General features: G+C 39.1%; 1 protein-coding gene across 1 annotated transcript in view; it reads left to right on the plus strand.

Annotated features, from left to right (window-relative positions):
- The window catches only part of CDKAL1 (CDK5 regulatory subunit associated protein 1 like 1), a 2417072-nt gene that overhangs the window by 1628600 nt on the left and 762550 nt on the right, over positions 1 to 25922 (plus strand). The window lies entirely within an intron of this gene.

Raw genomic sequence — 25922 nt, forward strand, 5'->3', positions numbered from 1 at the left:
AGCACGCTTAGTTTGAATTTTGCGACTCACCCTTAGTTTTAGCATGTCACATTTGCGCAAGTCCCTTTTTAGCGGTTAGTTTTTTTTGTGCATGTTATTTCTTTCTGATGAGCGTTATCTGCCTTTGGATGTAATGTTAATGTCTCCGGCTTTGTTTTGCAGGTTGGCTTACAGTGCATTGTACCTGTGAGTTTAATTAAAAAGCTTCTTAGGAGGCATAAGTGATTTCCATTCCTCAAGAGCTTTTTAATGGGGTTATAGTGTTTATTGCATTGCTTTGCCATATGCTATAAGGGAGCATTCTGATTTTGTCCCTAAATCTACACAAGAAATGGAGTCCCCTGAACGCTTTTCTATGATTATTAGGTGTCCTTATTGTAAAAAAGCTGAAGTGCCTTCTCCAGCACCTTTATGTGGCTCATGTTTATAATTGTTAAGGCAATCAGACCAACCTAATGCTGTTTCGTTTGGTATTAACACACCTTTTGTTTGTTCATTACAGGAGAATTCTGACATAGTTTCACCTACTGTGAAAAATGTTATCAAGGACGCAGTTTCTGAGGCGCTGGTTGCTCTCCCGCATTCAAACAAGTGTAAGAAATCAGTTCTGATTTTACCTTCTTCAAGTTCTATGTGTCCTGAAACCAAGGATACTGTTATGTCTTCAAATGGTGAAGTTTCCTCTGGTGATGAGGAATCTTCATGCAAAAAAATAATTCTCTGACTAATAAAGAAATTAAAGCGCAGATCACTCTCTTAATAAATTGTCCCTAATGGATTTTACCATCTGACCAGCCTAGGGCAGTGCCGGGTGCATGTAATAAAAAAGTAGAGATAACATAGAGAAAAAGCATCCCCTTGCCACACTTTTCAAGCTATAAATTACCATCCCATAAGTGATCGAGTAGTGCAGGAAAAATTCAAACTTAACATTTATTATTAACATTTATTATTAAATTCAAATAATTTATCAATAAACATATAATAAAATGTAATTGCAAATCCCTGAGTTCATAACTGGGATATTACAATAGGTAGAGTGATAAGTTATAACAAACTAAAGCCAGTACAAACTGGGTGATTATCCTAATTAATGCATGTGCAGCGATAATAAAAGATCCCTATAGTAAATTCTATAAAGGTGGCAGATAACCCACAAAGGGAGTGTAGACACTCTATTCTCTTGTTGCACAATATGCAGTATTTAAAAAAAATCTTAGGGTATCCAAACACTGTGTTTCCTATAAACTCAATCGCAAAATAAAATAAGTCTATTATCCATAATATCAGGTTTTCTTGCCCCAAATACTCAAGACTTATTTACAAGAGGCACCACAACAAAAATGCCTAACGTGCATTTCACCAAAGCTTTTGCAAAGGCGAATCACGCCTGCAACTAGACTCTATTTATGGGATGATTCACCAATAGAGTGGGCATATATGCACACACCCCTATCTCTTCAAATCAGAAATAAAGAACATCTCTTTCTGGCATCATATTACCATGCAATCATTAGGGGCGTGGTATGGGCATTTTCTGTATCATCATTGTGACTCATACATGTCACGTGACGCAGCATCACACAGATCTTCATCTGGTGTTGAGCTTGATATTTCCTCTCTTCTGTTTAAAGTTGAACATATTTGTTCACTTTTAAAGGAGGCCTTCATTACTTTAGGGGTCAAAGATCCTTAAGTTTCTGACTATAAACCTTGCAATTGTTTTAAAAAAATTTTTTTTCAGTTTTTAAGACTGTTGTTAATCTCCCTAAGGTTTTCCCCATTCTTAATGCTGTCTCTGACATGATTTCTAGGCCAGGCAATTAATTTATCCCTTCTGCAAGGTTTAAAAAGTTATATCCTATTATAACTATTACTTATATACTATTACTTTGGAAGACAGTACTTCTTTTAAAGCCCCTTTGGATAGAAAGTATTTTCATAGAATGGCCTTTTTACATGCAGATTGTTTTCTCAGGCAAGCTATATACTTTTCTGATTTAGCTGCTGCTTCTACTTACTGGTTGTCTAGTCTTTCAGAGCAGTATTCCGATGACTCTGCTAGTGCAAATCTTTTGGGTGCCAATTCTTGTATCTGTGATACTGTATTTTAAATTATGAAGATAAATGTCTTTGGCAGTCCTTGCCTGGAGAGCCTTAGGTCTTAAATCCTGGTCTGCTGATATGGTGTCAAAATTCAGATTGTTTTCTCTTTCCATTCAGGGAAAGAAATTGTTAAGTTCTGATTTGGATTCTATAATATCCACTTTTACTGGAGGTAAAGGGGCTTTTCTTCCTCAGGACACAATGTCTAGAGGGAAATCTTTTAACCGTGTTTGTTCCTTTCGTCAGGGAACAAAAGTTTGACTCCACTGGTCTGAAAAAAGGCACCTCTGGTTCAGTCTGGAAACCAAGTGCAAAATGGAACAAGTCAAAGCAGGGTAAGAAATCTATCTCTACTACCAAAACTGCAGGAAGGTGTGACCCCTGAACCAGAGGTTCTGGTAGGGGGCAGATTAAGGCTCTTTCAGGGGGCTTGGTTTCAGTCTGCTCCAGACCCCTGGGTTCTGAATATGGTTTCTCAAGGATATCAAATAGGATTCAGAACAAGGCCTCCCAGAGCAATGTTATTTTATGTCCAATGTTCCAAGGAATCCTGTAAAAGATAAAGCTTTTTTCAAGTCTGTCTCAGATCTGGAAGCTATGAGAGTGATAGGAACAGGGGATGGGCTTTGATCTAATCTCTTCATTTTTTCAAAAGAAGAAAGGTACTTTCAGACCAGTTCATCTTTCAAAATGGAAACTCCTCAGACTTTTCTGCCTTTTGTCCAACAAGGTCAGTTTGTGTACACAAAAGATTTAAAATGTACTTACCTGCATGGTCCTACTCACAAAGAACACTTCCAGTTTCCTTTCTGGGCAGGAGTTTTCAGTTTGTGAAAATTCTTGGAGCTGTAGCCAGACCAAATGCTAGAACAACAAAGGTTCTGGGTGCCTTTTTGTCTGTGACTGGGTCTAGGGGTATTGCAATGTTTCCATACCTGGATGACATGGACAGCTGTCTCAATATGATTGTTTGCCTGTTTGATTTATTTTAAGTGCATTAAAAAAAATGGGGTTGTGGATTTAATTTCTCTGTGAAAAAAAGAGGTTTGTTAATCCCTCCCTATATGTTATTACTCGTGGACTATCACTGCTTGGGTATTAGTTCTCAGGAGTAATGGATTGTGAACTCTCACCACCTGTATGAAAGAAAACATAATTTATGCTTACCTGATAAATTTAATTTATTTCATGGTGGTGAGAGTCCACGAGACCCCACTCTTATGTTTTTTTGGGTTAGTTTTTTCTTCAGCACATCTTTTTTTTTTTTTTTTTTTTTCCTGTTCCTTTTATGACTTTTATTCCTTTTTCTTACCTTAATTTGCTTGACTATACATTAGGTGTTGGAGAGGTTTTATAGTCCTATTGGGGTTTAGGAATATTTGCCTTTTCCTAGTGGTAGAGAAGAATAATCCCCAGAAGTAATGAATTGTGGACTCTCACCACCAGGAAAGAAATTATTTATCAGGTAAGCATACATTATGCTTTTAAGACCACTAGAAACAGCAAGATACATTTGGGTAATTACCAGCTACCACAGGTTATCTGGGTGCTGACCAACTAATCTGTTCCCTTCCACATTATTCACACAGGGCATTATTCATAATATTCTGCACTAGTAGGATGGAGCAAAGCCAACACACCTCCAAAATAAAAGGAGAAGCATTGAAAAATAATAGAAAGGGAAGACTACATTTCAAAATAGTGAATACATACCTCCATCCATTATGTATATACAGGGTCAGCTTACAGTTTCCATCTTAGCCAGGGAAGTCGTTCCAAGCAAAAGCTCCACCCAGGTTTAGATTCCACCAAGAAATTCCCCAGACCTGGAAGTTAACCCTTATGTTGATATTTTAGCCCTTCTTGTAGTTCATTTAAAAATGGTAACTTCAGTGATGTAGAAAGAAGAATTTTGGCCTGTCTTAGAGGGTTGAGTCACATCATAGTGCCCATTAAAGCTTCCTGGGATCTGTTGGTGTTCTCACTACTCAAGCCAGATGAAAATGTACTATATAGCAGCAGTTTTGCAAGAAGGTTATCCATTTGCTAGAGCACTAGATGGCAGCACTATTTCCTTTTATGTACTGCTCCAGATATCTACTTATAGACAAAGAATACCATGGGAACGAACCAAAATGTATTATTTTTTTATTGTATGCTCTGAATAAAAAAAAGAGGGAAAAATTGGATTTCATATCCCTTTAATATTGTTTTTTTTTTTAGAATCCTCAGTAACCTCATCCAGCAACATATTAAATAAAACATTTATTTAAAATTTCTGTAATTTTTTAGTTCATGTCTTTTTTTTTTCTGTTACTTACACTATCAAAGGGGTGAAACACACAACCCAGAGTTTGGCCAATCAAGAGCTTTAGCTACAGAATGTTACAATCACTGACTATGTCCTCCTTAGTGGGATTAAACATGGTACGCTAGTAAACAGTAATGCAATCCATTACATGCACTAATAAATTATAGCATTGTTTTTTTCTGTTTTTTTTACTAATAATAATTTTATTACTTTTGTCTATTGTTATCTATTATCTGAGTTTTATTATTTATTCCTTGTGGTTAAACAGAGTTTACATTAAAGGGACTGTCTACTTGAAAACCTTTGTTTAGAAGGATAGATAATCCCTTTATTACCCATTGCCCAGTTTTGCATAACCAACACGGTACTACTAATAATTTAATATTATTATTAATTTGTCTATTGTTAACTATCATCTAAAATTTTATTATTTATTCCTTGTGGTTAAACAGAGTTTGTTAAAAGGACAGTCTACTTGAAAATGTGTATTGTTTAAAAAGATAGATAATCCCTTTATTACCCATTTCCCAGTTTTGCATAACAAACGCTGTTATATTAATATACTTTTTACCTCTGTGCATACCTTGTAGCTAAGCCTCTGTAGACCGACCCCTTATCTCAGATCTTTTGACAGACTTGCAATTTAGCCAATCAATGCTGACTCTTAAATTACTCCACGGTTTTAAGCACATAGTTTTCTATTTGACACACATGAGCTAGCACTGTCTAACACTTAAAACCTGTAAAAATACACTGAGATAAGAGTTGGCATTACTAAACATTTTATATACAAATCTGAAGGTGTTTACTGTACCTTTAATGTTTATTGTTAAAAGGCCCTGTTGTGTTGGGGAAAAAACATAATTTATGGTTGGTTACCTGATAAATTCATTTTTTTCATGATGGTGATGGTTCACAATCCATTACTCCTGCGTATTCCTCTTTCATACCACTAGGAGGAGGCAAAGATTCTCAAATCCCAAGAGCCCTATAAAATCCCTCCCACATACTTCAGTCTAACAAATAGCCAAGCATAGTGAGGTACGAAAAAGGAGCAGGGAAAAAAAAGATGTGCTAAACCCAAAAACAAATGGGACTCGTGGACTCTCACCACCATGGAAGAAATTAATTTATCAGGTATGCATAAATTGTTTTCTTTCATACACAATCCATTACTCCTGGGAACTAATAGAACTAATACCAAAAGCCATGGAGTCCACAAGAAATAACATAAAGGGAGGGATTAAAAAAACAACCCCAATATTTTTTATTTATTTTTTAAATGCACTTAAAAAAAAAAAAAGATCAATCAGACAAGGAAAAATCAAGCTGAGACAACTGCCTGAAGTACCTTCCTAGCAAAGGGTGCCTAGGAAGAAGCAATCTCTTTGAAACATTCTTAGGATCAGGACATAAGGAAGGGACAACAATCTCTCTGCTAAAGTTGTCTGAAGAAATATCTTTAGTCAAAAGTAGTCCGTAAAAACATAATTTATGCTTACTTGATAAATTCCTTTCTTCTGTAGTGTGATCAGTCCACGGGTCATCATTACTTGTGGGATATTAACTGCTCCCCTACAGGAAGTGCAAGAGGATTCACCCAGCAGAGTTGCTATATAGCTCCTCCCCTCTACGTCACCTCCAGTCATTCGACCAAGGACCAACGAGAAAGGAGAAGCCAAGGGTGTAGTGGTGACTGGAGTATAATTTAAAAAATATTTACCTGCCTTAAAAAACAGGGCGGGCCGTGGACTGATCACACTACAGAAGAAAGGAATTTATCAGGTAAGCATAAATTATGTTTTCTTCTGTTAAGTGTGATCAGTCCACGGGTCATCATTACTTGTGGGATACCAATACCAAAGCAAAAGTACACGGATGACGGGAGGGATAGGCAGGCTCTTTATACAGAAGGAACCACTGCCTGAAGAACCTTTCTCCCAAAAATAGCCTCCGAGGAAGCAAAAGTGTCAAATTTGGAAAATTTGGAAAAAGTATGAAGCGAAGACCAAGTTGCAGCCTTGCAAATCTGTTCAACAGAGGCCTCATTCTTAAAGGCCCAAGTGGAAGCCACAGCTCTAGTGGAATGAGCTGTAATTCTTTCAGGAGGCTGCTGTCCAGCAGTCTCATAAGCTAAACGAATTATGCTACGAAGCCAAAAAGAGAGAGAGGTAGCAGAAGCTTTTTGACCTCTCCTCTGACCAGAGTAAACGACAAACAGGGAAGACGTTTGTCGAAAATCTTTAGTTGCCTGTAAATAAAATTTAAGGGCACGAACTACATCCAGATTGTGCAAAAGACGTTCCTTCCTCGAAGAAGGATTTGGGCACAAGGATGGAACAACAATCTCCTGATTGATATTCCTGTTAGTGACTACCTTAGGTAAGAACCCAGGCTTAGTACGCAGAACTACCTTATCCGAGTGAAAAATCAAATAAGGAGAATCACAATGTAAGGCTGATAACTCAGAGACTCTTCGAGCCGAGGAAATAGCCATTAAAAATAGAACTTTCCAAGATAACAACTTTATATCAATGGAATGAAGGGGTTCAAACGGAACACCCTGTAAAACGTTAAGAACAAGGTTTAAACTCCATGGTGGAGCCACAGCTTTAAACACAGGTTTAATCCTGGCCAAAGCCTGACAAAAAGCCTGAACGTCTGGAACTTCTGACAGACGCTTGTGTAACAGAATGGACAGAGCTGAGATCTGTCCCTTTAAGGAACTAGCGGATAACCCCTTTTCTAAACCTTCTTGTAGAAAAGACAATATCCTAGGAATCCTAACCTTACTCCAAGAGTAACCTTTGGATTCGCACCAATATAGGTATTTACGCCATATTTTATGGTAAATCTTTCTGGTGACAGGCTTCCTAGCCTGTATTAAGGTATCAATAACTGACTCAGAAAAACCACGCTTTGATAAGATCAAGCGTTCAATTTCCAAGCAGTCAGCTTCAGAGAAGTTAGATTTTGATGTTTGAAAGGACCCTGAATCAGAAGGTCCTGTTTCAGAGGTAACGACCAAGGTGGACAGAATGACATGTCCACCAGATCTGTATACCAAGTCCTGCGTGGCCATGCAGGCGCTATTAGAATCACTGATGCTTTCTCCTGTTTGATTCTGGCAATCAATCGAGGAAGCATCGGGAAAGGTGGAAACACATAAGCCATCCTGAAGGTCCATGGTGCTGTCAAGGCATCTATCAGGACCGCTCCCGGATCCCTGGATCTGGACCCGTAGCGCGGAAGCTTGGCGTTCTGTCGAGACGCCATGAGATCTATCTCTGGTTTGCCCCAACGTGGAAGTATTTGGGCAAAGACCTCTGGATGAAGTTCCCACTCCCCCGGATGAAAAGTCTGACGACTTAAGAAATCCGCCTCCCAGTTCTCCACTCCCGGGATGTGGATTGCAGACAGGTGGCAAGAGTGAGACTCTGCCCAGCGAATTATCTTCGATACTTCCATCATTGCTAGGGAGCTTCTTGTCCCTCCCTGATGGTTGATATAAGCTACAGTCGTGATGTTGTCCGACTGGAACCTGATGAACCCCCGAGTTGCTAACTGGGGCCAAGCCAGAAGAGCATTGAGGACTGCTCTCAATTCCAGAATGTTTATTGGAAGAAGACTCTCCTCCTGATTCCATAGTCCCTGAGCCTTCAGAGAATTCCAGACAGCGCCCCAACCTAGTAGGCTGGCGTCTGTTGTTACAATTGACCAGTTTGGCCTGCTGAATGGCATTCCCCTGGACAGATGTGGCCGATAAAGCCACCATAGAAGAGAATTTCTGGTCTCTTGAATGGAATGAAGGACACGGCATGCATTTTGAAGTTTTGTTAACCTGTCCTCTGTCAGGTAAATCTTCATTTCTACAGAATCTATCAGAGTCCCCAGGAAGGGAACTCTTGTGAGTGGAAAGAGAGAACTTTTCTCTTCGTTCACTTTCCATCCATGCGACCTTAGAAATGCCAGTACTATCTCTGTATGAGATTTGGCAGTTTGAAAGCTTGAAGCTTGTATCAGTATGTCGTCTAAGTACGGAGCTACTGAAATTCCTTGCGGTCTTAGTACCGCAAGAAGAGTGCCCAGAACCTTTGTGAAGATTCTTGGAGCCGTAGCCAGTCCGAATGGAAGAGCTACAAACTGGTAATGCCTGTCTAAAAAGGCAAACCTTAGATACCGGTAATGACTTCTGTGAATCGGTATGTGAAGGTAAGCATCCTTTAAATCCACTGTGGTCAAGTACTGACCCTCTTGGATCATGGGCAAAATTGTTCGAATAGTTTCCATCTTGAACGATGGAACTCTTAGGAATTTGTTTAGGATCTTTAAATCCAAGATTGGCCTGAAGGTTCCCTCTTTTTGGGAACTAGAAACAGATTTGAGTAAAACCCTTGTCCTTGTTCCAACCGCGGAACTGGATGGATCACTCCCATTAATAAAAGATCTTGTACGCAGCGTAGAAACGCTTCCTTCTTTGTTAGGTTTGTTGACAACCTTGACAGATGAAATCTCCCTCTTGGGGGAGAGGATTTGAAGTCCAGAAGGTATCCCTGAGATATGATCTCTAACGCCCAGGGATCCTGAACATCTCTTGCCCAAGCCTGGGCAAAGAGGGAAAGTCTGCCCCCCACTAGATCCGGTCCCGGATCGGGGGCCCTCAATTCATGCTGTCTTAGGGGCAGCAGCAGGTTTTCTGGCCTGTTTGCCCCTGTTCCAGGACTGGTTAGGTTTCCAGCCTTGTCTGTAGCGAGCAACAGCTCCTTCCTGTTTTGGTGCAGAGGAAGTTGATGCTGCTCCTGCTTTGAAATTACGAAAGGAACGAAAATTGGACTGTCTAGCCTTGGCTTTGGCCTTGTCCTGAGGCAGGGCATGACCTTTACCTCCTGTAATGTCATCAATAATCTCTTTCAAGCCGGGCCCGAATAAGGTCTGCCCTTTGAAAGGAATATTAAGCAATTTAGATTTAGACGTAACATCAGCTGACCAGGATTTTAGCCACAGAGCTCTGCGTGCCTGAATGGCGAATCCTGAATTTTTAGCCGCAAGTTTAGTTAAATGTACTACGGCATCTGAAATAAATGAATTAGCTAACTTAAGGAATTTAAGTTTGTGTGTGATGTCATCTAGTGTGGATGATTGAAGTGTCTCTTCCAGAGACTCAAACCAAAATGCTGCTGCAGCCGTGACAGGCGCAATACATGCAAGAGGTTGCAATATAAACCCTTGTTGAACAAACATTTTCTTAAGGTAACCCTCTAATTTTTTATCCATTGGATCTGAAAAAGCACAGCTATCCTCCACTGGGATAGTGGTTCGCTTAGCTAAAGTAGAAACTGCTCCCTCCACCTTAGGGACCATTTGCCATAAGTCCCGTGTGGCGGCGTCTATTGGAAACATTTTTCTGAATATAGGAGGGGGTGAGAAAGGCACACCGGGTCTATCCCACTCCTTAGTAACAATGTCAGTAAGTCTCTTAGGTATAGGAAAAACGTCAGTACTCGTCGGTACCGCAAAATATTTATCCAACCTACACATTTTTCTGGGATTGCAACTGTGTTACAATCATTCAGAGCCGCTAATACCTCCCCTAGTAACACACGGAGGTTCTCAAGCTTAAATTTAAAATTTGAAATGTCTGAGTCCAGTTTATTTGGATCAGAACCGTCACCCACAGAATGAAGCTCTCCGTCTTCACGTTCTGCAAACTGTGACGCAGTATCAGACATGGCCCTTGCATTATCAGCGCACTCTGTTCTCATCCCAGAGTGATCACGTTTACCTCTTAGTTCTGGTAGTTTAGCCAAAACTTCAGTCATAACAGTAGCCATATCTTGTAATGTGATTTGTAATGGCCGCCCAGATGCACTCGGCGCTACAATATCACGCACCTCCTGAGCGGGAGATGCAGGTACTGACACGTGAGGCGAGTTAGTCGGCATAACTCTCCCCTCGTTGTTTGGTGAAATATGTTCAATTTGTACAGATTGACTATTTTTTAAAGTAGCATCAATACATTTAGTACATAAATTTCTATTGGGCTCCACTTTGGCATTAACACATATAGCACAGAGATATTCCTCTGAATCAGACATGTTTAACACACTAGCAAATAAACAGCAACTTGGAAATACTTTTCAAAGTAATTTACAAATAATATGAAAACGAACTGTGCCTTTAAGAAGCACAGAAAATATTATAACAGATAAAATAATTAAGTTATAGCATCAATCTTTGTCAGAATATACAGTTTTAGCAAAGGATTGTTCCCCTCAGCAAATGATAACTAACCCAGGCAGCAGAAAAAAATACACAAATAAACGTTTTTTATATCACAGTCAATACAATCAGCACAGCTCTGCTGTGAATGATTACTTCCCTCAAAAAAGACTCTTGAGATCCCTGAACTCTGTAGAGATGAACCGGATCATGCAGGAAGAAAATGAACCTCTGACTGAGTTTTTCTGATGCATAGTGAAAGCACCAAAATGGCCCCTCCCCCACACACATAACAGTGAGAGGGATCAGTGAACTGCTCTAATTTAAATCAAAACTATTGCCAAGTGGAAAAAAAGTGCCCAAAACATTTTTTCACCCAGTACCTCAGAGAAAAAAACGTTTTTACATGCCAGCAAAAAAACGTTTTACCTCAATAATTAATTGTCATTTAAAACCTATTGCAAGTCCCTGCAAAATAGGTTAAGTCTATGTATACAGTTTAAAAGCCAGAGAAGTACCATTTCCCAGAAAACTGAAGTGTAAAATATACATACATGACAGCCTGATATCAGCTACATCTACTGCATTCAAGGCTGAGTTTACATTATAACGGTATGGCAGGATTTTCTCATCAATTCCATGTCAGAAAATAATAAACTGCTACATACCTCTTTGCAGATTAATCTGCCTGCTGTCCCCTGATCTGAAGTTTACCTCTCCTCAGATGGCCGAGAAACAGCAATATGATCTTAACTACTCCGGCTAAAATCATAGAAAAACTCAGGTAGATTCTTCTTCAAATTCTACCAGAGAAGGAATAACACACTCCGGTGCTATTATAAAATAACAAACTTTTGATTGAAGATATAAAAACTAAATATATCACCATAGTCCTCTCACACATCCTATCTAGTCGTTGGGTGCAAGAGAATGACTGGGGGTGACGTAGAGGGGAGGAGCTATATAGCAACTCTGCTGGGTGAATCCTCTTGCACTTCCTGTAGGGGAGCAGTTAATATCCCACAAGTAATGATGACCCGTGGACTGATCACACTTAACAGAAGAAACTGTATTATCCTGATGGAAAATAAGATGAGGATCACAAGAATGAGCAGATAACTCAACAACTCTTCTAGCAGAATAGATTGCCAAAAGGAATAAAACCGTCCAAGAATTCAACTTAATATCCACCTTAAGCAAAAGTTCAAAAGGGGGAGCCTGCAAAACCCTTAACACCAAGTTAAGATTCCATGGAGGAGATATTGGCTTGATTACAGGTTTAATAGGAACCAAAGCCTGAAGAAAACCAAATATAACAGGAAGATTAGCTATCTTCCTATGAAACAAGACTGAAAGGGCAGAAATGTGCTCTTTCGGAGAACTGGCAGATAGGCCCTTATCCTGTAGAAACTGCAGAATCCTAGGAATTCTGAAAGAATGTGAGCAAAAAAATGTGAACCATAAACCTAGAACTAAAGGTCTTCCATGCTTTATGACAAATCTTCCTATTTACAGGCTTACGTGCTGAATAAGGTTTAATCACTGAATTAAGGAAACCTATGGACTAACCATTCAATTTGAATGCCAAAAAGTTCAGAGACTTGCGGTCTAGTAGGAAAAATGGACCTTGAGACAGAAAGTATGACCTTAGAGGAAGAGGCCAAAGAGGGCAGCTGGACATCTGAACCAGAACTGCATACCAAATTCCCTGAGGCCAAGCTGAGGCAATCAGGATTACTAATGATTTTCTGCCTAGAATTACCAGAATAGGAAACGGATAAGCAAGCTGGAATGACCAATGAGCTAATAGAGCATCCACAAACTCTGCTTGAGGGTCCCTGGACCTCGAAAAGTAAAAAACAGAATTGCATCTGAGATTATAGTGAAAAGGGTTAATAAGGTAGAATTGTTTTATTATAGTAATACTACCGGTGCAATCATTATGCAAAATCACTTTATGCACCTATAGGGGGGTGGTTGCACTGGGAATAATCATCTAAACATGAGTTGCATTTTTTAGGGTTTAGCACTCTGTTTTGTTGCTGCCTTTTTGCAACTCATGTTTAGAGGAATTGCATCGGAAGCTGCAATCATAAGACCTAGAACTTCCATACAAAGAGCAACAGAGGGGAAAGAGAGAGGCTGAAGGTTCAGACAAGCTCACACCAATCTTAACCTTCTCTGCTCTGTTAGAGAGACTCATGAAGACTGAATCTCTTTAAAAAAAAAAAAAAAAAGTTCCCTTTGTTTAGGGAATCAAATAACTTTTTGAAAAATGTATCCTCCAACCATGTTGTTAAAGAAACAACTAGAGTCGGTTGGTTTGAGATTCTGCTAAAGTAAAATACTTGGCTTGAACCATTATATCTTCAAGATAAGGAAACACTGCAATGCCCTGCATTCTGATCACAGACAAAAGGGCACCCAGAACCTCTGAATATTCTTGGAGCTGTAACCAGACAAAATGGTAGAGCAACAAACTGAAAATGCTTGTCCAGAAAGGCAACCCTCAGAAACTGTAAATGACAGTAAGCATCCTTTAAATCCAGTTTGGACATAAACTGACATTGCTAAACAAAAAGCAGAATAGTTGGAATAGTTTCCATTACTAACTTGTTTAGCGTTTTTAGATCCAAAAGGACCAAAAATAATTGGAGTTTTTAGATTTCCCTTTAGACTTCTTGTCTTGAGGAAGAAAAGCCCCTTTACCGCCAGTATCAGTAGATAAAATAGAAGCTAAATCAGAACCAAACAATTTCTTTCCCTGAAAGGAAAGAGAAAATAATCTGGATTTTGACACCATGTCAACCATATGGCTCTCCTGTCAAGGATTGCCAAAGACATGCTTTTGATATTTAGGGGACACTGAACCCAAAAATCTTCTTTCGTGATTCAGATAGAGCATGCAATTTGAAACAACTTTCTAATTTTCTCCTATTTTCAAATTTTATTCATTCTATTGGTATGTTTATTTGAAAAGCTAGAATGTAAGTTTAGATGCCGGCCCATTTTTGGTGAACAACCTGGGTTGTCCTTGCTGATTTAAACAAGTGCTGTCCATGGACTGAACCAAAAGTTTGCTGGCTCCTTAGCTGAGATGCCTTCTTTTCAAATAAAGATAGCAAGAGAATGAAGAAAAAATGATAATAGAAGTAAATTAGAAAGTTGCTTAAAATGACATGCTCTATCTGAATCATGAAAGAAAATATTTGGGTTCAGTGTCCCTTTAATCTTAATAATATCAAACACTGCACAACAAATAAAAGAATTAGCATTTTTAAATAGACCCAAACAATTTTCACTGACAGTCATAAGAACACTCTTCTGAAATACTGGATAGCCAGTAAGTATAAGCAGCAGCCACATCAGCTATAAAAATGACTGGCCTTAATAAATATTCTGCTTTTAAAAAGGCCCTTCTATGAAAAAAACTCTATTTTTCTGTCCAGTTTTCCTTAAAAGAAGTATTGTCTTCCAAAGGGATAGTGCATTTAGCTAGAGTGGAAATGGCCCCATAAACCTTAGGAACAGTTTTTCACAATTTAACATTAGCAGCAGGTAAAGGATATACCTTTTTAAAACTTGCAGAAATGAATTACCTCGCTTAAACCATTCCCTATAAATCATGTCAGGCAGAATCGGGAATAGGGAAAACCTCAGAGTTTAACAGTCTTAAAAACTGAATTTAAGAATTTTTAAGAATTTACAAGACTTATAATCAGAAACCTTAGGGTCTTTGACCCCTAAAGCAATTAAGACTTCCTTCAAAAGAGAATGAATTTGTTAAATTTGAAACAAAAAAGAGGAAATACCAGGTTTAAAATCAGACCGAGATTCCTCATCACCAGAGGAAACATCACACTCTGAATGTCATAACAGTATCCCTGGCTTCAGGGCACATAGTACTAGTAAAAGGTATATTCTGAACTGACCTTTAACACTCGTTTGAAGGCGGGATAACCTCCAGCGCCTCAGAAACTGAAGCCTTGATTATTTTTTTTCACACTGGGTGAAACATCATTAGTATTCTCCTGTAATAAACAAATAGGAGGAGGATTAATACCCAAAGAAGCAGCATTTGGTTGGCCTGATTGCATTAATACATTTTAACATTAGTCACATAAATGAGCTAGAGCAGGTACGTCAGCTCTTTTACAATAAGCACACCTAATAATGGTAGAAAGCTGTTCAGGGGACTCGACTTCTAGAATAGATTTAGGAATAGAATCAGACAGCTCTGTTATAGCATTTGACAATGCAAATCAATAACACTATAACCCCCTTAAAAAAGCACTTGAGGAATGTAAATAACTTACCCCATCCTAAGCCACTTAATAGGCTTACAGGTAGAATGCATGTAATGGTCATTGAGGAAGTTCAGTATCTGATGTATACGAAACATGTTTGACCTGTGCTAACGAAGTGTAACTTTATGTAACTACCTTTTTGGATGTCGGTATTTATGGAATCAATTGTTCAATAAATTACTTGCTTTTGCTTTTACTACTGAGAGTGACTGTGTGTGGATTACCTACCTTGGATTGTCTTTCCTGAATTGTTGCGTTGCCTTTTGGAGATTGGATGTCTGGAGACCGGGTGCCTTATTCTTGTTTTTGATGTGCTTTCGTGTGGAGGCGTTGGATGGAGCGCCATTGAATCTGGCACTGGTGGATGACGTCACTCGCATGGTCTGCGTGAGTAAGTCAGCGTAAAGGCGGCTGAACAGTTTGGCGTTCACGTTCGTTTTGGTGGGGTGAGTTTGGTCCTATACTGTACATGTGCTAACCCATCATGCATAAACCAGCTGAGACAAAAAAAAATGCTGACCCGCGGGCATGAGGAGTCTCCTCTATTATTCGGTGAGTCACTGACTAGTGGTAGGTTGGCTGACTGTCATAAAAATATTTATACTGAGATGTAAAAGAAGTGTAATTGATATTTTATCCACGCCATAGAGCTTCAGTGTAAAAAACAATTGTTCAAACAATGAGGCAGTTGGCCAACTTAGGCATAGTTTCTGTTGGGATGGTAAAGTTTGGAAACTGGTGATAAAATAATGATATCTCCATTAAAGTATAGGGATAATTTTTGTTACAACCAGTTTTAAAACTTGACCACCTCAATGGGAACTAGCCATTAGCTAGTTCTAATATAAGTCCTCATTAAAAGATGGGCTGTACCTTGTTTCCCAACTCAGGATTTTACAAACAGGACAGATCTTTAGAATAACCGTGAGAGATACGTTTAGATAACCAAAATTGCAGAGCTGCTGCTATCACCTTTTCTGTAGATGGTCTAAAATTGTGTAAAATAGTATTTATTATTACTATTATTATCATTTATTTGTATAGCGCCGCAAAATTGAGTTTGAATAGTAAATATTTATTTCCTTAGTAGTGACCTTTTATTTATTTATTTATTTATTTATATATATATATATATATATATATTTTACAGTCTGAGTATATAAACATAATTTTTATCCTAAATGTTTATTGGTGTTCATATTTATTAATACTGTATGAGCTTAGAAATATATTTATAGCTTAGTTTCCCTATTTTGTTCTTATAGTCAAGACTACAGATATTTAGAATCCTCTATACATTGTTGTTAAATTGTGGATTAATGGGTCTCTGATTTATCTGAAAAGCAGTTTTTCAGCTGCTAAATAATTTACCTTTCTCCTGTTAAGTATTCATTGTAAAACCCTGAATCCTTATAAACACATGACTGGCAGTAGCCTCAGGCGGAAATTTTTACTGATGCAATGAGATAAAAGTAATTAAGAAACATGTAGACTGATGGGTAATTAAATTCATGTGAATCATTTTGTAGCTAATTACTGTGTTCTAATCACAGAATGTTTTCTATTTGTCAAGGTAAGTGTGTATAATTACAGGACTCCTATTTTCTTTGCTCTATAGTCTCGACCCATTTGGGCTTTTGAAGGGTGTGTGCAATATTATGTTCATATCTTGTTTCTATCAGAATTTAATTTCTTAAGCAATTGCTGTCTATAATACGCCATGCATAATTAATGCCAGTGAGAATGAAAAAGGAGGGAGTATGGGACATTTTTGCTGTATGCTTTTTTTTATGGCTCCAGAAAGAGTTCCTAAAAGTAAAGAAATAACAATGGAAAATGGGATGATATAACTACACATTATTATTGTTAGATAGGTAAAGTCATTATGAGCAGTTTTATTGTACGGGCGTTACAAACTTTTTGTTCCCCTTTTTTTTAATTTTGGTAGTTCCCTGGTGGCACTCAGACTTATTTGGCAGTGATGTATTTACATTTTGTACTGCCATAGGCACAGATATCTGCTGTCCCTTGAACTACCAACCTCCCAACTATTTTAACTCATGTCTGACTTTTTGTTTTTCACGCATCTGGAATCTAGGAATGTGTGAAGTGGTTATAAACCACCACTAGACAATCAGAGATCATAGGTTTATAATACAATAAATAACTAAAACATGTGGAGATTATAGGAGTAAGAATGCATCATGTCATGTAACTACCACAAAAAAAAAAAAGAAAATATATGCAGCCTCAACTAAATCTTGTTGTCCTACACCAAAATACCACTCTTACAAAACGGCTTCTGTTTCTTTGGGACATTTGTATCTGTGTTTTTATGTATATGCTATTACAATTAGATATTGCATATTAGTTTTTTTGTATATGAGATAGCTGAAAGAATTAAACTGCCAAAAATGTAGCTGACAGTCCTTCAACACCATAGTCACAGCTTGGGTGTAAATGGGGTTAAACCCCATCTCTTTGTAAGTCACTAAAAGAGGATTAAATGATTATTATCGTAGGTGTTGCTGTTACTGTGAGGTTACTATACCCGTATCCTTTGAGTTTACATGCAAAAATGGGGGTTAAATCTCCCTACACTGCATCTTATTTGCATTATGGATATTATTTCCTTCTGTTGAGGGTTAATGGCAAAGGGACTTACACAGTGTACTTTTTGTGTGTTATGTTTTTAGTATAATAATATATATATTATTTTTATTTTTTTAATAGAACATTAGCAAATCTAGACAAGTATCGCCACAAATGCACCAAAAAACTCTGGGTAAGATATGCAAATTATATATTTAAAGGGACACTAAACCCAAAAATGTTCTTTCGTGATTCAGAAAGAGAATTCAATTTTAAACAACTTTACAATTTACTTCTATTATCTAATATGCTTTATTTTTTAGATATCCTTTGTTAAAGAAATATCAATGCACATGGGTGAGCCAATAACAAGAGGCATCTATGTGCAGGCACCAATCAGCAGCTACTGAGTCTATCTAGATATGCTATTCAGCAAAGAATATCAAGAGAATGAAGCAAAATAGATAATAGAAGTAAATTAGAAAGTTGTTTAAAATGGCATGCTCTATCTAAATCACGAAAGAAAAAATGTGGGTTTAATGTCCCTTTAATATCTTGCGGTTTTTCCTTCCTTGTACAGTACACATCAATTTCCTTTATGGGTGTATACAGAGTCATACTGGGTGTAAGCTAATAGTAATACTTGCCTAAATTTGCTAATTTTCTATTTAATCATTCTATATCTTACTTTAATGTAATGGATGATTTTTTATCTCCACCATAACTCAAATGAGCATTGTTTTTTCTCTGGAAAGAAGCTCCACCAAGCAGCTAGGGAATTGGTGTTTTTAAAACAGTACTTGGAAACAAAAACTTTGGGATATTGAATATCTAACTTGCATATAGTTCCCAGAGTTCCTTGGTGCATTGGTAACATTGTATACAGAGTGATTCTGGGGGGTAAGCAAGCTGGGATTTCTCCAACATTGGTGTGTCCGGTCCACGGCGTCATCCTTACTTGTGGGATATTCTCTTCCCCAACAGGAAATGGCAAAGAGTCCCAGCAAAGCTGGCCATATAGTCCCTCCTAGGCTCCGCCCACCCCAGTCATTCTCTTTGCCGTTGCACAGGCAACATCTCCACGGAGATGGTTAAGAGTTTTTTGGTGTTTTAATGTAGTTTTTATTCTTCTATCAAGTGTTTGTTATTTTAAAATAGTGCTGGTATGTACTATTTACTCTGAAACAGAAAAGGATGAAGATTTCTGTTTGTAAGAGGAAGATGATTTTAGCAGACAGTAACTAAAATCAATTGCTGTTTCCACATAGGACTGTTGAGATGAAGTAACTTCAGTTGGGGGAAACAGTTAGCAGACTTTTCTGCTTAAGGTATGACTATCCATATTTCTAACAAGACTGTAATGCTGGAAGGCTGTCATTTCCCCTCATGGGGACCGGTAAGACATTTTCTTAGTCAAATTCAGAATAAAGGGCTTAATAAGGGCTAAAAAACTGGTAGACATTTTTATGGGCTAAATCGATTGCTTTATTTGGGCATATTATTCAGATTTAGGCTAACAATTGGCATTTATAATCTTGGGGAACGTTTATAAAACGGCAGGCACTGTGTTGGACACCTTTTTTCAGTCAGGGGGCCTTTCTAGTTATAGACTGAGCCTCATTTTCGCGCCATTACTGCGCAGTTGTTTTTGGAGAGCAGGGCATGCAGATGCATGTGTGAGGATCTAAGAATCACTAAAAAAGCTTCTAGAAGGCGTCATTTGGTATCGTATTCCCCTCTGGGCTTGGTTGGGTCTCAGCAAAGACTATAGCTGGGACTGTATAGGGGTTAAATCTTAAAACGGCTCCGGTTCCGTTATTTTAAGGGTTAAAGCTCTGAAATTTGGTGTGCAATACTTTTAATGCTTTAAGACACTGTGGTGAAATTTTGGTAATTTTTGAACAATTCCTTCATACTTTTTCACATATTCAGTAATAAAGTGTTTTCTGTTTGAAATTTAAAGAGACAGTAACGGTTTTATTTTAAAAGTTTTTTGTGCTTTGTTGACAAGTTTAAGCCTGTTTAACATGTCTGTACCTTCAGATAAGCTATGTTCTATATGTATGAAAGCCAATGTGTCTCCCCATTTAAATTTATGTGATAATTGTGCCATAGCGTCCAAACAAAGTAAGGACAGTACTGCCACAGATAATGATATTGCCCAAGATGATTCCTCAGATGAGGGGAGTAAACATAATACTACATCATCTCCTACTGTGTCTACACCAGTTTTGCCCACGCAGGAGGCCCCTAGTACATCTAGTGCGCCAATACTTATTACCATGCAACAATTAACGGCTGTAATGGATAACTCCATAGCAAATCTTTTATACAAAATGCCTACTTATCAGAGAAAGCACGATTGCTCTGTTTTAAACACTGAAGAGCAAGAGGGCGCTGATGATAATTGTTCTGTCATACCCTCACACCAATCTGAAGGGGCAATGAGGGAGGTTTTGTCTGATGGAGAAATCTCAGATTCAGGAAAAATTTCTCATCAAGCTGAACCTGATGTTGTGACATTTAAATTTAAATTAGAACATCTCTGCGCACTGCTTAAGGAGGTGTTATCTACTCTGGATGATTGTGACAACTTGGTCATTCCAGAGAAATTATGCAAGATGGACAAGTTCCTAGAGGTTCCGGTGCCCCCCGACGCTTTTCCTATACCCAAGCGGGTGGCGGACATAGTAAATAAGGAGTGGGAAAAGCCCGGCATACCTTTTGTTCGCCCCCCTATATTTAAGAAATTATTTCCTATGGTCGACCCCAGAAAGGACTTATGGCAGACAGTCCCCAAGGTCGAGGGGGCAGTTTCTACTCTAAACAAATGCACTACTATTCCTATTGAAGATAGTTGTGGTTTCAAAGATCCTATGGATAAAAAATTAGGTTTGCTTAAAAAGATTTTTGTACAGCAAGGCTACCTTCTACAACCAATTTCATGCATTGTTCCTGTCACTACGGCAGCGTGGTTCTGGTTCGAGGAACTAGAAAAGTCGCTCAGTAGAGAAACTCCATATGAGGAGGTTATGGACAGAGTTAACGCACTTAAATTGGCTAACTCTTTTATTTTAGATGCCGCTTTGCAATTAGCTAGACTAGCGGCGAAAAATTCAGGGTTTGCTATCGTGGCGCGCAGAGCGCTTTGGCTAAAGTCTTGGTCAGCGGATGTGTCATCCAAGACAAAATTGCTTAACATCCCTTTCAAGGGTAAAACTTTATTTGGACCAGAATTGAAAGAGATTATTTCAGACATCACTGGGGGAAAGGGCCACGCCCTTCCACAGGATAGGTCTTTTAAGGCTAAAAATAAGCCTAATTTTCGTCCTTTTTGCAGAAACGGACCAGCCTCTAATTCAACATCCTCTAAGCAAGAGGGTAATACCTCACAACCCAAACCAGCCTGGAAACCAATGCAAGGCTGGAACAAGGGTAAACAGGCCAAGAAGCCTGCCGCTGCTAACAAAACAGCATGAAGGAGTAGCCCCCGATCCGGGACCGGATCTAGTCGGGGGCAGACTCTCTCTCTTTGCTCAGGCTTGGGCAAGAGATGTTCAGGATCCTTGGGCGCTAGAAATAGTTTCTCATGGTTATCTCCTGGAATTCAAGGAACTACCCCCAAGGGGAAGGTTCCACAGGTCTCACTTATCCTCAAACAAAATAAAGAGACAGGCATTCTTACATTGTGTAGAAGACCTGTTTAAAATGGGAGTGATACACCCAGTTCCCATAAAGGAACAAGGAATGGGATTTTATTCCAATCTGTTCGTAGTTCCCAAAAAGGAGGGAACGTTCAGACCAATTTTGGATTTGAAGATCCTAAACAAATTTCTCAGGGTACCATCGTTCAAAATGGAAACTATTCGAACGATTCTACCCACCATCCAGGAAAGTCAATTTATGACTACCGTGGATCTAAAGGATGCGTACCTACATATTCCTATCCACAAGGAACATCATCAGTTCCTAAGGTTCGCTTTTCTGGACAAGCATTACCAGTTTGTGGCCCTCCCATTCGGGTTGGCCACTGCTCCAAGGATTTTCACAAAGGTACTAGGGTCCCTTCTAGCTGTTCTAAGACCAAGGGGCATTGCAGTAGTACCTTACTTGGACGACATTCTAATACAAGTCTCTGTCAAAAGCAAAGGCTCATACGGAGATCGTTCTAGCCTTTCTCAGATCTCACGGATGGAAGATGAACAGAGAAAAAAGTTCTCTGTCCCCGTCAACAAGAGTTCCTTTCTTGGGAACAATAATAGATTCCTTAGAAATGAGGATTTTTCTGACAGAGGTCAGAAAATCAAAACTTCTAAGCTCTTGTCAAGTGCTTCATTCTGTTCCTCGTCCTTCCATAGCGCAGTGCATGGAAGTAGTAGGATTGATGGTTGCAACAATGGACATAGTTCCTTTTGCACGAATTCATCTAAGACCATTACAACTGTGCATGCTCAAACAGTGGAATGGGGATTATACAGACTTGTCTCCAATGATTCAAGTAGATCAAAATACCAGAGATTCACTCCGTTGGTGGCTGACCCTGGACAATCTATCCCAGGGAATGAGCTTCCGCAGACCAGAGTGGGTCATTGTCACGACCGACGCCAGTCTGGTGGGCTGGGGCGCGGTCTGGGAATCCCTGAAAGCTCAGGGACTATGGTCTCGGGAAGAGTCTCTTCTCCCGATAAACATTCTGGAACTGAGAGCGATATTCAATGCTCTCAGAGCTTGGCCTCAACTAGCAAGGGCCAAATTCATAAGGTTTCAATCAGACAACATGACGACTGTTGCATATATCAATCATCAGGGGGGAACAAAGAGTTCCCTGGCGATGAAAGAAGTGACCAAGATAATTCAATGGGCGGAGGATCACTCCTGCAACTTGTCTGCGATCCACATCCCAGGAGTGGAAAATTGGGAAGCGGATTTTCTGAGTCGTCAGACATTCCATCCGGGGGAGTGGGAACTCCATCCGGAAATCTTTGCCCAAATAACTCAATTATGGGGCATTCCAGACATGGATCTGATGGCGTCTCGTCAGAACTTCAAGGTCCCTTGCTACGGGTCCAGATCCAGGGATCCCAAGGCGACTCTAGTAGATGCACTAGTAGCACCTTGGACCTTCAACCTAGCTTATGTATTCCCACCGTTTCCTCTCATTCCCAGGCTAGTAGCCAGGATCAATCAGGAGAGGGCCTCGGTGATCTTGATAGCTCCTGCGTGGCCATGCAGGACTTGGTATGCAGACCTGGTGAATATGTCATCGGCTCCACCATGGAAGCTACCTTTGAGACAGGACCTTCTTGTTCAGGGTCCATTCGAACATCCAAATCTGGTCTCCCTCCAACTGACGGCTTGGAGATTGAACGTTTGATTTTATCAAAGCGTGGGTTTTCAGATTCTGTTATAAATACTCTGGTTCAGGCCAGAAAACCTGTAACTAGAAAAATTTACCATAAGATATGGAAAAAATATATCTGTTGGTGTGAATCCAAAGGATTTCCATGGAATAAGATAAAAATTCCTAAGATTCTCTCCTTTCTACAAGAAGGTTTGGAGAAAGGATTATCTGCAAGTTCTCTAAAGGGACAGATCTCTGCTTTATCTGTCTTACTACACAAAAGACTGGCAGCTGTGCCAGATGTTCAAGCATTTGTTCAGGCTCTGGTTAGGATCAAGCCTGTTTACAGACCTTTGACTCCTCCCTGGAGTCTAAATCTAGTTCTTTCAGTTCTTCAAGGGGTTCCGTTTGAACCTTTACATTCCATAGATATTAAGTTACTATCTTGGAAAGTTTTGTTTTTGGTTGCAATTTCTTCTGCTAGAAGAGTTTCAGAGTTATCTGCTCTGCAGTGTTCTCTGCCCTATCTGGTGTTCCATGCAGATAAGGTGGTTTTGCGTACTAAGCCTGGTTTTCTTCCTAAAGTTGTTTCTAACAAAAATATTAACCAGGAGATAGTTGTACCTTCTTTGTGTCCGAATCCAGTTTCAAAGAAGGAACGTTTGTTACACAATTTGGACGTTGTCCGTGCTCTAAAGTTCTATTTAGAGGCTACTAAAGATTTCAGACAAACATCCTCCTTGTTCGTCGTTTATTCTGGGAAAAGGAGAGGTCAAAAAGCGACTTCTACCTCTCTTTCCTTTTGGCTTAAAAGCATTATCCGATTGGCTTACGAGACTGCCGGACGGCAGCCTCCTGAAAGAATTACAGCTCACTCCACTAGAGCTTTTGCTTCCACATGGGCCTTCAAGAACGAGGCTTCTGTTGACCAGATATGTAAGGCAGCGACTTGGTCTTCACTGCACACTTTTGCTAAATTTTACAAATTTGATACTTTTGCTTCTTCGGAGGCTATTTTTGGGGGAGAGGTTTTGCAAGCTGTGGTGCCTTCCGTTTAGGTAACCTGATTTGCTCCCTCCCTTCATCCGTGTCCTAAAGCTTTGGTATTGGTTCCCACAAGTAAGGATGACGCCGTGGACCGGACACACCAATGTTGGAGAAAACAGAATTTATGCTTACCTGATAAATTACTTTCTCCAACGGTGTGTCCGGTCCACGGCCCGCCCTGGTTTTTTTAATCAGGTCTGATGAATTATTTTCTCTAACTACAGTCACCACGGTACCATATGGTTTATCCTATATATATTCCTCCTGTCCGTCGGTCGAATGACTGGGGTGGGCGGAGCCTAGGAGGGACTATATGGCCAGCTTTGCTGGGACTCTTTGCCATTTCCTGTTGGGGAAGAGAATATCCCACAAGTAAGGATGACGCCGTGGACCGGACACACCGTTGGAGAAAGTAATTTATCAGGTAAGCATAAATTCTGTTTTTTGCCTATATTTGCTAATGTTCTTGTCTTTCTTTTTTTCACACTCCTTGGCTGACAATAACACACAGTCTAATGCACGTATTGTATAGATGTAGGAGGCCTTCAGAAGTTAACTAAAACACTGTCCCTCAAGATCTATATTAATGACACAAGAATGGTTAGCAGAGTATGTTTGGCTTTAGTGTAACTTTATATTTTATGCTTAAAGTGAATGTAAATTTTGATGAATCAGTGCCCAGTTTTTAATAATCCTATTAAAAACATGGGCACTTTCTTTCATTAAACTTTAAATTACACTGCTTTTTTAAAAAAAATACTTACCTTTTCTCTCTGCAAGCTGCTCCAGCGCTTCCTCCGCCCGTCGCAAGCCTCTGTCAACTTCAAAAATGATGATTCCGGCCTTCCACCAATCACGGCGTTGCTTTAGGCAATGATTCCCCCCGAGGGGGAAGCTGTGATTGGAGGATGCCGGAATCGTCATTCCTGACGTAAGAAGAGGCTTGCGACAGGCTGGAGAGGCTTGCAGAAAGAAAAGGTAAGTATTTTAACAAAAGCAGTGTAATTTAAAGTTTGATGAATGAAAGGGCCCATGTTTTTAATAGAATTATTAAAAACCGGGCACTCATTCCTCAAACTTTACATTTACTTTAAATGACATCACAACTATAAAATAAGATTTAATTTTAAAACAGAAATTTGTTTTGGATGATCCAAAAATAAAAAGGAAAAAAAAAGCTTCCACGTTTATCCCTGTGCTTGGCAGTATGTGTAAATCGTACAGGCTATAAAGCATGTATTCCTAATTATGTGCCTAACAATCAACACAAAACTAAGTGTGAACAAAACAGAATGCATTTTCAGTTTTCTAAATTTTTTGCATTTCCAAGAACTATCCCCCCACCTGCCTGTTATTCTTAGGTCTATTAAATTTTGTTTGGCTCTCAAGCTGATAACATCAGGATTTTTAGCAGCTTGGGCTGTGACAAGGGTGCTAATTAGGAATCCGTGCAGAGAGGTGGTCTTGATGTGTATGAAAAAGGATCATTTTTAATTGCTAATATTCTATGGTAGTTTAAGCAGCTTCAGCAGTGCTCCTATACACTCCTGTCATCTTTTTCTGTTTTGTTTTTTTGCAAAATGTACAAAAGCAGTATTTGTGTCTTGTGTTAACTAGTTGACTCCTTTATTATGAATTGTCCAAAACATACCAGTGTGGTTTTACTTAACAACAATAACTTATATGTTAAAAATATGGAGTCTACTTTTGAGGCAAGATGTGGTACCAGCGCTCAATTGGATCTCAAATGGATAAATACCTGGGCTCAGATGATATGTATATAATACAGAAAATTATTAGGTCTATAATAATATATATTTCTGGAATAGAGTGAAAGTATTGTGCAGCATGAACCAGTGATTCAGTGTACTCCTAACACTTTAGGTAATGTTGTAAGCAAGAGAACAAATCGAGGTAATTCAGCACAATTTAATACAATATTACAATGCTAACTAGTTAGATGGTCAAGTCATTCAAATGTTCTTATTATCAAATCCTT

Source organism: Bombina bombina, chromosome 5 (genome assembly GCF_027579735.1).
Source record: "Bombina bombina isolate aBomBom1 chromosome 5, aBomBom1.pri, whole genome shotgun sequence".
Lineage (NCBI taxonomy): Eukaryota > Metazoa > Chordata > Amphibia > Anura > Bombinatoridae > Bombina > Bombina bombina.